General features: G+C 42.4%; 1 protein-coding gene across 1 annotated transcript in view; it reads right to left on the minus strand.

Annotated features, from left to right (window-relative positions):
* Window positions 1–6,631, minus strand: part of tmub1 (transmembrane and ubiquitin-like domain containing 1) — a 29,669-nt gene extending 23,038 nt beyond the window's left edge. The window contains exons 1-2 of the mRNA XM_063050686.1: window positions 6,534–6,631; window positions 1,549–1,638 (exon numbers count right to left, since the gene is read on the minus strand). The gene's annotated coding sequence lies outside the window, so the exon portion shown is untranslated. The remainder of the gene's footprint in view (window positions 1–1,548; window positions 1,639–6,533) is intronic.
* Between the last annotated feature and the right edge of the window lie 6,204 nt (window positions 6,632–12,835).

Raw genomic sequence — 12,835 nt, forward strand, 5'->3', positions numbered from 1 at the left:
GCACAAGAGACATCTTGCTCCAGTTATATAAAGTTCTGGTAAGATGCATCTGGAATACTACGTGCAATTTCTGGTCTTCCTACCTTATGCAATAAAAAGACCGCTGCATAGGTTCACCAGGATCTTGCCAGATATTGTCACAAGAGTAGAGATTAAGGAGATGAGCCCTGAACTGTTTGACAAATGAGAAATGATTCCATTGAAAGGTAAAAAATTCATACAAGTCCTGACAGAGTGGAGTTGATATTTATCCTGCTGGCACATTTAGAACCAAGGATCAGAGTGCTCTTCAGGACAGAGAAGAGAAGTCTTTGGAATTCATTACCTGACAGGATTGGAGAGGATTAATCACAGAATACGTTCAAAGTGATCATCAATGGGTTTTTAGATATTAAGGGACATGGGATTAGAAGACAATGTATGGAGGTAAAAGATTAGTTTTGATCTTATTGTATGCAAAAATCGGTACAAACAACCTGGTCATGTTTCCACTTGAGTTCTAGTTGGAAAGAAGGTAAACATTTATTTTTAAAAAGATGTGCACAGAACTACCTCAATGCACTGTTGTAATTAGGGTTGGTATGGATGGTAAGAATTTTGATGACAAGAGCTAAAAGTAATATTACAGAAAACTCTAGATCTAGATTTGAAAGACCTCCGCCTAATCAGAAATCTGTACTGGGAACAAACTGCCGCTGTAAGAATAGATGGAGAAGTGAATCAGTTTACGAAAATCAAGAGAGGCGTTAGACAAGGGTGTGTTTTCTCCCCTGATTTATTTCATGTGTACAGTGAAACAATATTACAAAAAATAACAGACATCTTGGGAATCAAAGTTGGCGGTGAAAACATCAATAGTTTCAGATATGCAGATGACACTGTGTTAATTGCAAGTACAGAGGAAGAACTAAAAAACTTAATAGATATAATTGTTGAAGGAAGTGCAAAAATGAGTCTATTAACTGCAAAAAGACAGAGTGTATGGTGATATCTAAAAAGGAGAGTCCTATCTGCAGACTGAGAATAAATGGGGAAGACAAAACAAGTACAGAACTTTTGTTACTTAGGAAGCTGGGTGACATCAGATGGCAGGTGCGACATGGACATCAAAAGAAGAATAGGGATGGCAAAAGACACCTTTACGAGAATGAAGAGTATACTGACCAATACTAAACTAGGCATGACAACCTGCCTCAGAGTACTGAAATGTTACGTTTATCCAGTTATGTTATATGGCTCAGAATGTTGGCCAATATCTAGTAACATGAGGAAACGAATTTAAGCAGCAGAGATGTGGTTTTTGAGGAGGATGCAAAGAATATCATGGACAAAACAAATACCTAACGAGGATGTCATGAACAGAGCAAACACAAAAACAGGAATAATGTATGAGATCTTGAAATGACAACGTAACTTCATTGGACATGTGATTAGGAAAGAGGAGTTAGAATGCACGGTAATTAAGGGAAAGATTGAAGGGAAGAAAGCAAGAGGAAAACAAAGACAAATGATGATGGAGACAGCAGCAAGAGAACTGGAAATGAATACCAATGAATTGATCCACTTGACCTGAAACAGGAGTGCGAGGGCAATGGCAGTCAAAGCTCAAACTGGGCATGGCACCCGATGATGATGATGCTGGATGGTAAGCAGAAATAAGTTTTGTTAACGTACCTTGTACATGTGATAATAATAAACCAATTCCAATTACTTGTGTAGCACCCAACTACATTTTATCCTTTAACCTCACAGCATAAGATTAGTAGCAAAAGTTACAAGAAACAGTTACACCTCAAACTAAAATGAAGAACAGTAGAAACTGAAGAATTACTGAGTTAATTAGAACCTCCCACCCAGAGCCCCACCAATGACGAAGCACCTATTATACTGATTCCATTTTAATCCTTCCACCATCTCACCAACTCCGTCCACACTGTACCTTTTACCTACAGTAATTTAAGGTGGCCAATTAACCCATACACCTTTGGGAGGTGGAAAGAAACCCAGGCAGACACAAAGAGAACATGCAAGAATTGAACACAGGTCACTGGAGCTGTGTGGCAGCAGCTCTTCCAGCTATGCCACTGGAGCATGGAAAAAGGCCCTTCGGCCCACCTTGTCCATTCCATCCAGATTCTCACTCCAAACTAGTCCCATTTGTCTGTGTTTGTCCATGTACTTGTCTTATGGTCATCTGGTGCTTTATTTAGATACACAGCTGCAAGAAAAAGTTTGTGAACCCTTTGCAATTATCTGGATTCTGCATAAATTATCTATAAAATGTGGTCTGATTTTCATCTAAGTCACAATAAAAGACAAACACAATCTGCCTAAACTAATAACATACAAACAATTATAGTTTTCAGGTCTTTATTGAACACATTGTTTAATCATTCACAGTCCAGGCTGGAAAAAGTATGTGAAAACTTGTATTTAATAACTGATAGAACCTCCTTTAGCAGCAATAACCTCCAACAAACGTTTCCTGCAGCTGCTGAGCAGACTTGCACATTGGCGAGGAGGAATTTTAAACCATACAAAACTGTTTCAGTTCATATTTCTGGGATACTTTGCATGAACAGCCCTCTTCAGGTCATGCCACAGCATCTCAATTGGGTTAAGGTCTGGACTCTGACTTGGCCATTCCGAATCACAAATTTTCTTCTTTCTATACCGTATGTTGCTGTTGATTTACTCGTGTTTCAGATCATTGTCCTGTTACATCATCTAACTTCTATTAAGCTTCAGGAGACAGACTATACTCTGACATTCTCCTGTAAAATATCTTGACACAATTTTGAATTCATTGTGCCCTCAACGTTTGCTAATTGTCCAGGCCCTGAGGCAGCATAGCAGTCCCAAGCCATGCAACACACACAAAATGCTGGAGAAACTCAGCAGGCCAGGTAGGATCTATGGAAAAGAGTACAGTCAACATTTCATACTGAGACCCTTCAGCAGAACTGGAGGAAAAAAAATGAAGAGCAGAGTTAAAGGGGAAGAGGAAGGAGAAACACAAAGTGCAGCCCCAAACCGTGATGCTCCTCAGTTGGGAAGAGGTTTTGATGTTGGTGTGCAGTGCCCTTTTTCCTCCAAATATTGTGGTTTGCATTTCTGCCAGGAAGTTCAAATTTTGGGTCATCCGTCCACAGAACATTGTCCCAGAAGCTTTGTGGAACATCCAGGTGGTCTTTGTCAAACTTGAGATTGCAGCAATGTTTTTTTTGAGAACAGTGGCTTTCTCTGTGGTGTCCTTCCATGAACACCATTCCTGTTCAGTTATTTTTCTTACAGTGGATGCATGAACAGAGACTTCAGTGAGTTCTAGAGATTTCTGCAGGTCTTTTGCTGTTACTCTTAGGTTTTTTTTCACCTCCTTCAGCATTGCATGTTGTGCTTTTGGTGTGATCTTTGCAGGATGCCCACTCCTAGGGAGTAGCTACAATACTGAATTTCCTCCAGTTGTGGACAATTTCTCGTACTGTGGACTGATGTATACTCAGATCTTTAGATTTGCTTTGTAGCCTTTTCCAGCTTGATGTATCTACAATTCTTTTTCTAAGGTCCTCTGAAAGTTGTTTTGATGGAGGCATGGTGCACATAAACAAATCTTTATTGAGAAGAGCCGGCTCTGTCAGTAACCTGACTTTGTGAGTCTTTTTTATATGGGGCAGGACACCGCTACAAACCACAATCTCATCTCATTGATTGAAACACCTGACTCCAAATAGCTTTTGTAGAAGGCATTACCCTGGAGGTTCACATACTTCTTTGAACCTAGACTGTAATCATTTAAAAGGTCTACTCAGTATTGATGAGAAGCAGTACAATTGTTTATGTGTTATCAGTTTAGGCAGATTGTTTTGTCTATTATTGTGAATTAGGTGAAGATCAGACCACATTTTATGAGCAATTAATACAGAAAAACAAGTAATTGCTAAGGGTTCACAAACTTTTTCTTGCAACTGTGGGAGCAAAATTAGTCCGTTCAGCACACCAAGTATATTCTGCTATTCAATTAAATCTTATTTTTAAACCTCCATTCTCCCAATAACCCTTACCTTCCTTACCAATCAACATCTGCCTTAAATACATCCAATGACTTGACCTGCACAGCCCTCTGTGGCAAGGAATGCAACAGATTCACTACCTTCTGGCTGAAGAAATTCCTCTTCATCTGATTTCTGAAGGGAAATCCTTTATTCTGAGGCTGTGCCCTCAGATTCTGTCTGATAAATGATCCCCAGCCACAGCATCTGTCATGAACCTGGCCCTGACACCAACAAGGACATTTTCATTAGTTTCTGGATTTCAGTTTGGAATTCAACACTGCTGTCCCAGAGACATTGGTGAACAAATTCCTACTCCTTGGTCGAAATACATCACTGAGCAACTGTGTGGACTTCCTAATGAAAAGACCCCAGATAATCAGGATGCACAACCGCTTCCTCCTCCCGATCTTCCTCAACACAGGTACCTCCCTAACCCCAGGGCTCTGTGCTGGGCCCACTGCTCACACACGACAGCACAGCCTGAGCACTCACATCATCAAGTTCGCCAATGACACAACAGTGGTGGGGTTCATCACCAACAACAAAGAAATGACTTAAAGAGAGAGGGTTCATTTCCTGTACACGAGTGTAAGGCGAACAAAATAATTGTTACTCCAGATCCAATGCAGCACAAATAAATCATGAAAGGTAAAGAACACATTAAAAAAAAATTATTAAGACATAAGATAGCTTACATAAATAGACTGTATATCCATAAGGTGACGCCAGGCAGTACACAAGGTGACTGACAGGAAATAATTAAGTAGTGGTGGAGTTAGTGGGTGGTGGTGTTGATCAGCCTTACTGCTTAGGGAAAGTACTTTTTTATGTTTTTGAGTCCAGTGGTCCTGGCATACCCACATTATTCTACAGTTGTGCAGTAGAGAGCATCCTGACAAACTGCATCATTGCTTGGTACAGAAACTGTACTGCAGCGGATGGGATGTCCAATCCATCACCAGTCTACCCGCCATAAAGAACACGTAAACAGAAAGGTGCAGGAAAAGGACCAGTAACATCATGACGGATCCCACCTGTTCTGCTCGTGGACTGTTTTGTCCCACTCTCATGAGGGAGGAGTCCACATAGCATCTAAGCCAGGACCACCAGACTCTGAAAAAGTTACCTTCCACAAACAATAAGGCTGATCAACACCACCAGCCACTAACTCCACCACTACTTTATTATTTCCTATCAGTCACTTTATATATAGCCAAGCATCACTTTTTGAACATACAATCAATGCATATATGCTATCTTATGTATTTATACTGATTGTGTGTTTTTTTTAAAACCTTGACTGTGTTACTTATCTTTTGTAGTTTTTTTGAGCTGCATCAGATCCAGAATAACAATTATTTTGTTCTCCTTTACACTTGTGTACAGGACATGACAAAGTTCCTCACTGAATTGTTCTCACAACATATTGACTCACTTTCAAGCACTTTTCATCCCATGTTCTCAATATTTATTGTTTATTAATTTTTCTTTTTTTTATATTTGCAGTTTGTTATCTTTTGCACATTGGTTGTTTGCCTGCCCTGTTGAGTGTGTTATTTAATTGTGTCTTTTGTATTTACTGTGAATGCCCTCAAGAAAATGAATCTCAGAGTTGTTTATACTGACATATATATGTACTTTCATAATAAATTTATTTTGAACTTTGAACCTTGACTCTACTGATGGAAGCATCCTCTCCATAACCACACTATCCAGGCCTTGCAACATACAGTAGGTTTTAACGAGATCCCCCTCATCCTTCTGAACTCCATCAAGTACAGGTTTAGAGAATAACCAATGCTGCTAATATATTAAGCCTTCCATTCCTGGGATCGTTATTTTAAATCTTTTCTGGACCCTTTCCTTAGATACAGGACACAAATTTCTCACAACATTTTACATACAATATGACCAACATCCTTTAAAGCCTCAGCGGTATAACCTTGCTTTTTTATATTATAGTTCTCTTACTATGAATGCTAAGATTGCATTTCCTTCTTTACCACCAACTCAATCTAATCTTCAGGGACTTCCAATTTGCACCTCTTATTTTTGAATTCTTTTCCCGTTAAGAAGACAGACCACATTTGACAAGCAAGACCTGTACAAGTTTAGTGGCACACATCCAAGTTACAGGCAATAACACAGAATCTAACTACCCACTCATTGGAAGCTCAACTGCACCAGCCATATAAATATCGTGGCTACAACTGCAGCCAGAGGCTGGGGCTGCTGCAGGGACACCTCGAGGAATTTACCTCATCCATACCCTTGATGGACGCCTTCCACCTGTCTGGATGAGTGGATCCAACCTCTCTCGACACCATCCACCTCCCCACTGTACGCTCTCCTTCGGGCAGGAACAGTCGAAGGGCGAGCCACATCGGAGCCCACAGCCAACAGAGGTCAACCAGCCCCCGGCCCCCAGTCCCTAGGTATTCATTGCAGCTGCCTCCCGCCCCTCGAGCCCGAGGTACTCACTGCCGTCATCACCGGATCCATGGTGCCCACTCCAGGCCCAGGCCGCAAGATCGGCCTCCACGGTCACGTAACTGCAAACCGGCGGGCCAACAGTGTCATCACGCAGTGTCCGTGACGTCACTGCGTACACGGCGTTGGCACCTGGAAACGGCGTTCGCGATACAAACTACGTCAGGAGGCGGCGTACGTCAGCTGCGCTTGATGTCAGCGATCGACAAACGCCGATCCCCGTAGTACTTGCGTGATCGCCAGGCTGGACAGTAAATAACAGCAGTGGTAGTATGTGTGCACACAAAATGGGGGAGTGTTCGTCTGATGTTGTTATGGCGGGAAATGTGCATACAAAGTTCTGAGATGGGTGTAAGCGTTCAGAGCCAGGAATACAGTAGTTATAGTAACTTTTCCACCTAGCGTTCTAAGCGTATGGAAAGTCCTCCTTAAACCACTGGGTGTTCTTCTTTCAATATAGCGCCACTACGGCCGCATAGGTTACTGGGAAATTCACTCGCCATTGCGTCTCCGACTGAACACAGAAAGCAACTCAAATGCGAGAAAATCTGTAAATGCTGGAAATCTAAACCAACACATACAAAATGCTGGAGGAACTCAGCAGGCTAGATGGCAACTATGGAGAAGAGTCAACAGTCGACGTTTCCACTGACTTCTCCCCTTCCTTTCGAGTCCTAAGGGTCTCAGTCCGAAACGTCGACTGTTGACACTTTTCCTTAGATGCTGCCTGGCCTGCCGATTTCCTCCAGCATTTTGTATGTGTTGCCATGGAAAGCAAATCCTTACAAATAACTCCATTTACTGAGCAAACAACCAACCAACTTCAGACGGAAATTAGCTGGTTAAACAACAGCTGTAGATTTAAAGATGGCAAATGTTTCGGGTTCACATTCCAGCATTTAAGCTATGTGACTGTGACGCTGCATCAAGCAAGTTTATAATTACACGTGTGTTGCCCTTAATTTGACTTTGTTGGATCTACGTTTTAAATGATTTGTTTGAAACTATTTTCTAGTTAAAGTTAAAGGTTGATAATTAAGTTACAGTATAACAAAGGTAAATTCATTGTCTATGGCATGTGATGATGTCACCTCCGATTTCGCCGCGTCTTATGTGTAACCTCCGGTTCGGGAAGGTGAGAAGGCGGGTGCCATGCATGCAGCATGACCGTGAAGAGCTCCGTGTCAACCCACAAAGAAACATTATAGAAGTAATGCCGTAAGTTCCTATGGAAGTATTTGAAGTAAAAATATTAACGCGGTTTCTGTTAAGGAAGCGACGGTTCAGGTGGCGCGCGAGTCGGCTTTTCAATTTCAAACGCGGGGTGGGCTCGGGCCCGGCGGCGGTTTGACGGGACCCCCCTCGCCCGCGACTCGGGGCGGCTGGAGACGCTCGCTAAAAGAAGAGAGCACACGTGGTCTCCAGAATGAAACAGACGCTGTATATGTTTGTATTTTTTAATCAACAGTTTTCACCATACGATGTTAATGTGGAAGAGTGAACAGTAAATGGTTAACCTTACTATGACTCTGTCTTCATTGGCTCTGGTTTAACTTGGTGTTTAGTCAGAGTTTCAACACGCTGCACAAGAACACAACAGTGAAAAGGCGAAATCATTAGATGTTTCGACAAGTGGTACGATGGCTTCGTGATCAAGCATCAAGTCGCTTGCACTCAGCGCCAAGAGCAGTAGGACGTCGACAAGTGTGGCTGCCCTCGCAAGGGCTGAAGCAGAAGCCGCCAAGGTGCGAGCGTCATACGCTAACCAAGAAGCAAAACTGAAAATGGAAAAGGCTGCCAGAGATGCGGAAAACCAGAAGGAAAAGGCAAGGATAGATACAGAGTTAGAAGTGCTCACGCTACAACGAGAAGCTGATGTGGCCGCAGTGGAAACACAAGTGTTGGAAAACGCTGAAGAAATGCACGTTCTAGACAAAACATGAAAATCTATGTCAGAGAGGGCCAAATTGGAATGCACCAGCGAATATGTCCAATCTCAAATTGACCTGCAGATTCATTCTCCCTCTCCATACTTGCCTGTTGGCATCCCATCTCATATGAAATCACGAGGAAGCTTCGTTGCATCGCGTCCACCTGGGGAAGACAACTCACAATTGCAACCTTGCCACAAACTCAAGTATGAAAGGGCTGACTACGAATACTTCCTGGCACCAAACTTACCAGATCTGGTGAGATCAGAGAGAAAGGCTGAAGTCAGAACATCAAATCCCATCATGAACGTACACGCTCAGTCATATGTTCCCCAACATATTCCCCCAGCTAGTACGCCACCTGCAGCAGAACCCTTGGCACAGTATTTAGCGCGACGAGACCTCGTCAATTCAGGACTGTACTAGTTTGACGATAAGCCTGAAAATTACCATGCGTGGCACTCCTCATTCAGCAGTGCCACCGGCGGAGTCCAGCTCACAGCAATCCAAGAGTTGGACCTTATGACTAAATGGCTGGGAAAGGAATCAAGTGAACAGGTGAAACGCATACGCTCAGTGTTCGTCAACAACCCCAAGCTAGCCTTACACAAAGCATGGGAGAGACTTCGGGACTGCTATGCGGCCCCTGAAATTATTGAGAGGGCGCTATTTCAATGGCTGGACAATTTTCCTCGGGTGTCAGCCAAAGACCACACTAAATTATGAGAACTCGGAGATTTACTCATGGAGATTCAAGGTGCTAAAGAAGACAGCTATCTAACTGGCCTGTCATATCTGGATACTTCACGTGGAGTTGGACCAATTGTGGACAAGCTTCCATTTGGGCTGCAGGAAAGATGGGTGTCTATTGGTTCAGGGTACAAGGAAGAGAACGGTGATCGATTCCCTCCCTTTGAGTATTTTAGTAGGTTTGTGTGCAAGGAGGCGAAGAGGCGAAACGACCCTAGCTTCATGAATCAAGGTAGCACCGCAACTCACACCAACCCAGTCAAACCCATTTCAAACAATTTTGTCATCAATAAACCCGTCTCAGTGCATAAAACCGAAGTCTCTGCAATCAACGATGACCCTAGCAAGAATTGTCCATTGCACAACAAACCCCACCCCCTCAAAAAATGCAGAATGTTTAGAAACAAACCCTTTGACGAAAGAAAGGCCCTTCTCAAGGAAAAAATAATATGTTTTAAGTGCTGTTCTCTACCTCCCACCTCACTGAAGAGTGTATGTTCCCCGAAAAGTGCTCAGAATGTAACAGCAGTAATCACGATGGAGCCATACATCCCGGCCCGTCACCGCAAACTGCCGAGACTCCTCCACTCCCTCAAGAGGATGGCGGGGAGGGAGAGCATCACCCTGACATAATTATTGTCAGCTTGAGCTGCACAGAAGTTTGCAGTCCAGGTCAGTCGAGCTGTTCCTGCTCAAAGATCTGCCTCACTAAGGTATATCCTAAGGGAGCTAAAGACAAGGCCATTCAAGGCTTATGTAATTCTGGACGACCAGAGCAACCGCTCAGTAGTGAGACCAGAGTTCTTTGAGTTGTTCAGCGTAAAGGGTAATCCATTCCCATACTACCTCAGAACTTGCTCTGGCATTGCAGAAACAAATGGCAGGAAGGCAGAAGGCTTCCAGCTCGAGTCGCTGGATGGCAAAGTCGTCATCAGTCTCCCTCCACTCTTAGAGTGCAATGAAATCTTAAAAAACCGATCCGAGATTCCGACACCAAGCGCAGTGCTACACCAGCTCCATCTCCACCACATTGCCAAGCACAACCCAGAACTGGATCCGGAAGCAGAAGTACTCCTGCTACTCGGAAGAGATGTTCTTAGGGTGCACAAAGTCAGGCAGCAGGTCAATGGACCACACAACGCCCCCTTTGCCCAACGTCTGGATCTGGGTGGAGTGGTGATCGGGGAGGTGTGCCCTGGCAACGTACACAAACTGACAGTTAACACGCTCAAGACTAATGTGCTAGACAGTGGCTGCCATTCAATTCCTCAGCCTTCCACAAGTGTTATGTGTATCAAGGAAGCACAAGAAAGGCACAAGCATAGTAAAGTAACTGAGAAGACACTGGAACAGTCAGCCTTCGCTCAAACTAAGCATGATAATAAACTTGCTCCATCGGTGGAAGATGCCATCTTCTTAAAAATAATGGACACAAAGGTCTTTAGAGATGAGGCGAACAATTGGGTCACCCCACTACCATTCAGAGTACCATGCCAGCGCTTGCCAAACAACAAAGATCAGGCAGTCAACCGGTTCACATCTTTACAACGAACCCTGAAACCAGTTACAGAGGTTGTTCTACTTCTACCTAAAGACTGATCGAGAGACTGAAGTTCTATACCATGTTTATAGTGACCTTACAAAGGTCAGGCAGGGAGTGTGTTGCCCTTAAGGCATTTATTTGACTTTGTTGGGTCTATGTTTTAAATGATTTGTTTGTAACTATTTTCTAGTTAAAGTTAAAGGTTGATAATTAAGTTACAGTATAACAAAGGTAAATTCATTGTCTATGGTATATTGCGGCATGTGATGACGTCACCTCCGGTTTCGCTGCGTCTTATGTGTAACCTCCGGTTCGGGAAGGTGAGAAGGCGGGTGCCATGCGTGCAGCATGATCGTGAAGAGCTCCGTGTCTACCCACAAAGAAACATTATAGAAGCAACGCTGTAAGTTCCTATGGAAGTATTTGAAGTAAAAATATTAACACGGTTTCTGTTAAGGAAGCGGCGGTTCAGGTGGCGCGCGTGTCGGCTTTTCAATTTCAAATGGGTGGGCTCGGGCCCGGCGGCAGTTTGATGGGACCCCCTCGCCCGCTACTTGGGATGGCTGGAGGCACTCGCTAAATGAAGAGAGCACACGTGGTCTCCAGAATGAAACAGACGCTGTATATACGAGGAATTCTGTAGATGCTGGAAATTCAAGCAACACACATCAAAGTTGCTGGTGAACGCAGCAGGCCAGGCAGCATCTCTAGGAAGAGGTACAGTCGATGTTTCGGGCCGAGACCCTTCGTCAGAACTAACTGGACGCTGTATATGTTTGTACTTTTTTATCAACAGTTTTCACCATACGATGTTAATGTGGAAGAGTGCACAGTAAATGGTTAACCTTACTACGACCCTGTCTTCATTGGCTCCGGTTTAACTTGGTGTTTAGTCAGAGTTTTAACACACTGCATGAGAACACTACAACACATGTGCATACATGTAGAACATAGAAGAAGAATTTAAGCTTTGTAGTTAAATTTATCGAAACTACTTTTTTAAGCCTTCATTGAGTGATCTAATTTTTTTACTTTGGAAAGATAAAGGTATTAATTCTTTTTTGGATTCATTTAAAGAAGGTAGACTGATGTCCTTTGAACAATTAGTTCATAAATATTCTCTTTCATACTCACACTTTTTACGATATCTCCAACTTAGACATATCTTAGAAAAATACTTAAGTAATTTTCCTTACATATTGGATGCTGACCTGTTAGATACTATTATGAGTATGAACCCTTCGATGAAGGGTTCCATTGGAAAAAGTTATAATTTATTATTACAATGGAAAAAGTGACCTTTATTTAAGATTGAACAAAATTGGGAAAAGGAACTCAATTTGACTTTTATGACTGAAGATTGGATGCGAATTCTGAAGCTGGTTAACTCTTCTTCGATCTGTGCTAGTCATTCAATGATTCAATTTAAAATTGTACATCGTTACCATTTGATGAAGGACAGTTTGTCTAAAATATTTCCTAATGTTGATGGTTATTGTGATAGATGTAAAACTGAGACAGCTACATTGACACATATGTTTTGGTCTTGCTCTATACTGGAACCGTTCTGGAAGTCAGTTTTTTCGACAATTTCTAAAGCGCTTAAAGTTAATTTACAACCTAACAAATTAACTGTGCTTTTCGGAATATTTCCCCAAAATATCCATGGTATCTCTGTGTCTGACCAACATGTTATTGCATTTGTTACATTGATAGCTAGGAGGGCCATTTTGTTGAAGTGGAAGGATACAATGGCTCCCACTTTGTCACAGTGGTTCTCTCAAGTGATGCTATGTCTTAGTTTGGAGAAAATTAGAAGTTAAACCTTTGAACCTATTTTTTATTTTGAGAAAAGATGGGGCTCATTTGCTCGTTATTATCATTTGTGTTAATTGATGGATTCTCCACAATCTAATTGTAAATTTTTTTTGGTACTTTTTTTTGCTGGCGGTTCGATGTTTATCTTTAGAAGCTTTATGTATGACGCATGGCTCCAGGGTTGAACACCTAATGGGATTTTTCATTTTTCACACTTTTCTTGCTTAGTAGGGTTTTTTTTAATCACAAAA

This window comes from Mobula hypostoma, chromosome 1, assembly GCF_963921235.1.
Source record: "Mobula hypostoma chromosome 1, sMobHyp1.1, whole genome shotgun sequence".
In the NCBI taxonomy this organism is placed as follows: domain Eukaryota; kingdom Metazoa; phylum Chordata; class Chondrichthyes; order Myliobatiformes; family Myliobatidae; genus Mobula; species Mobula hypostoma.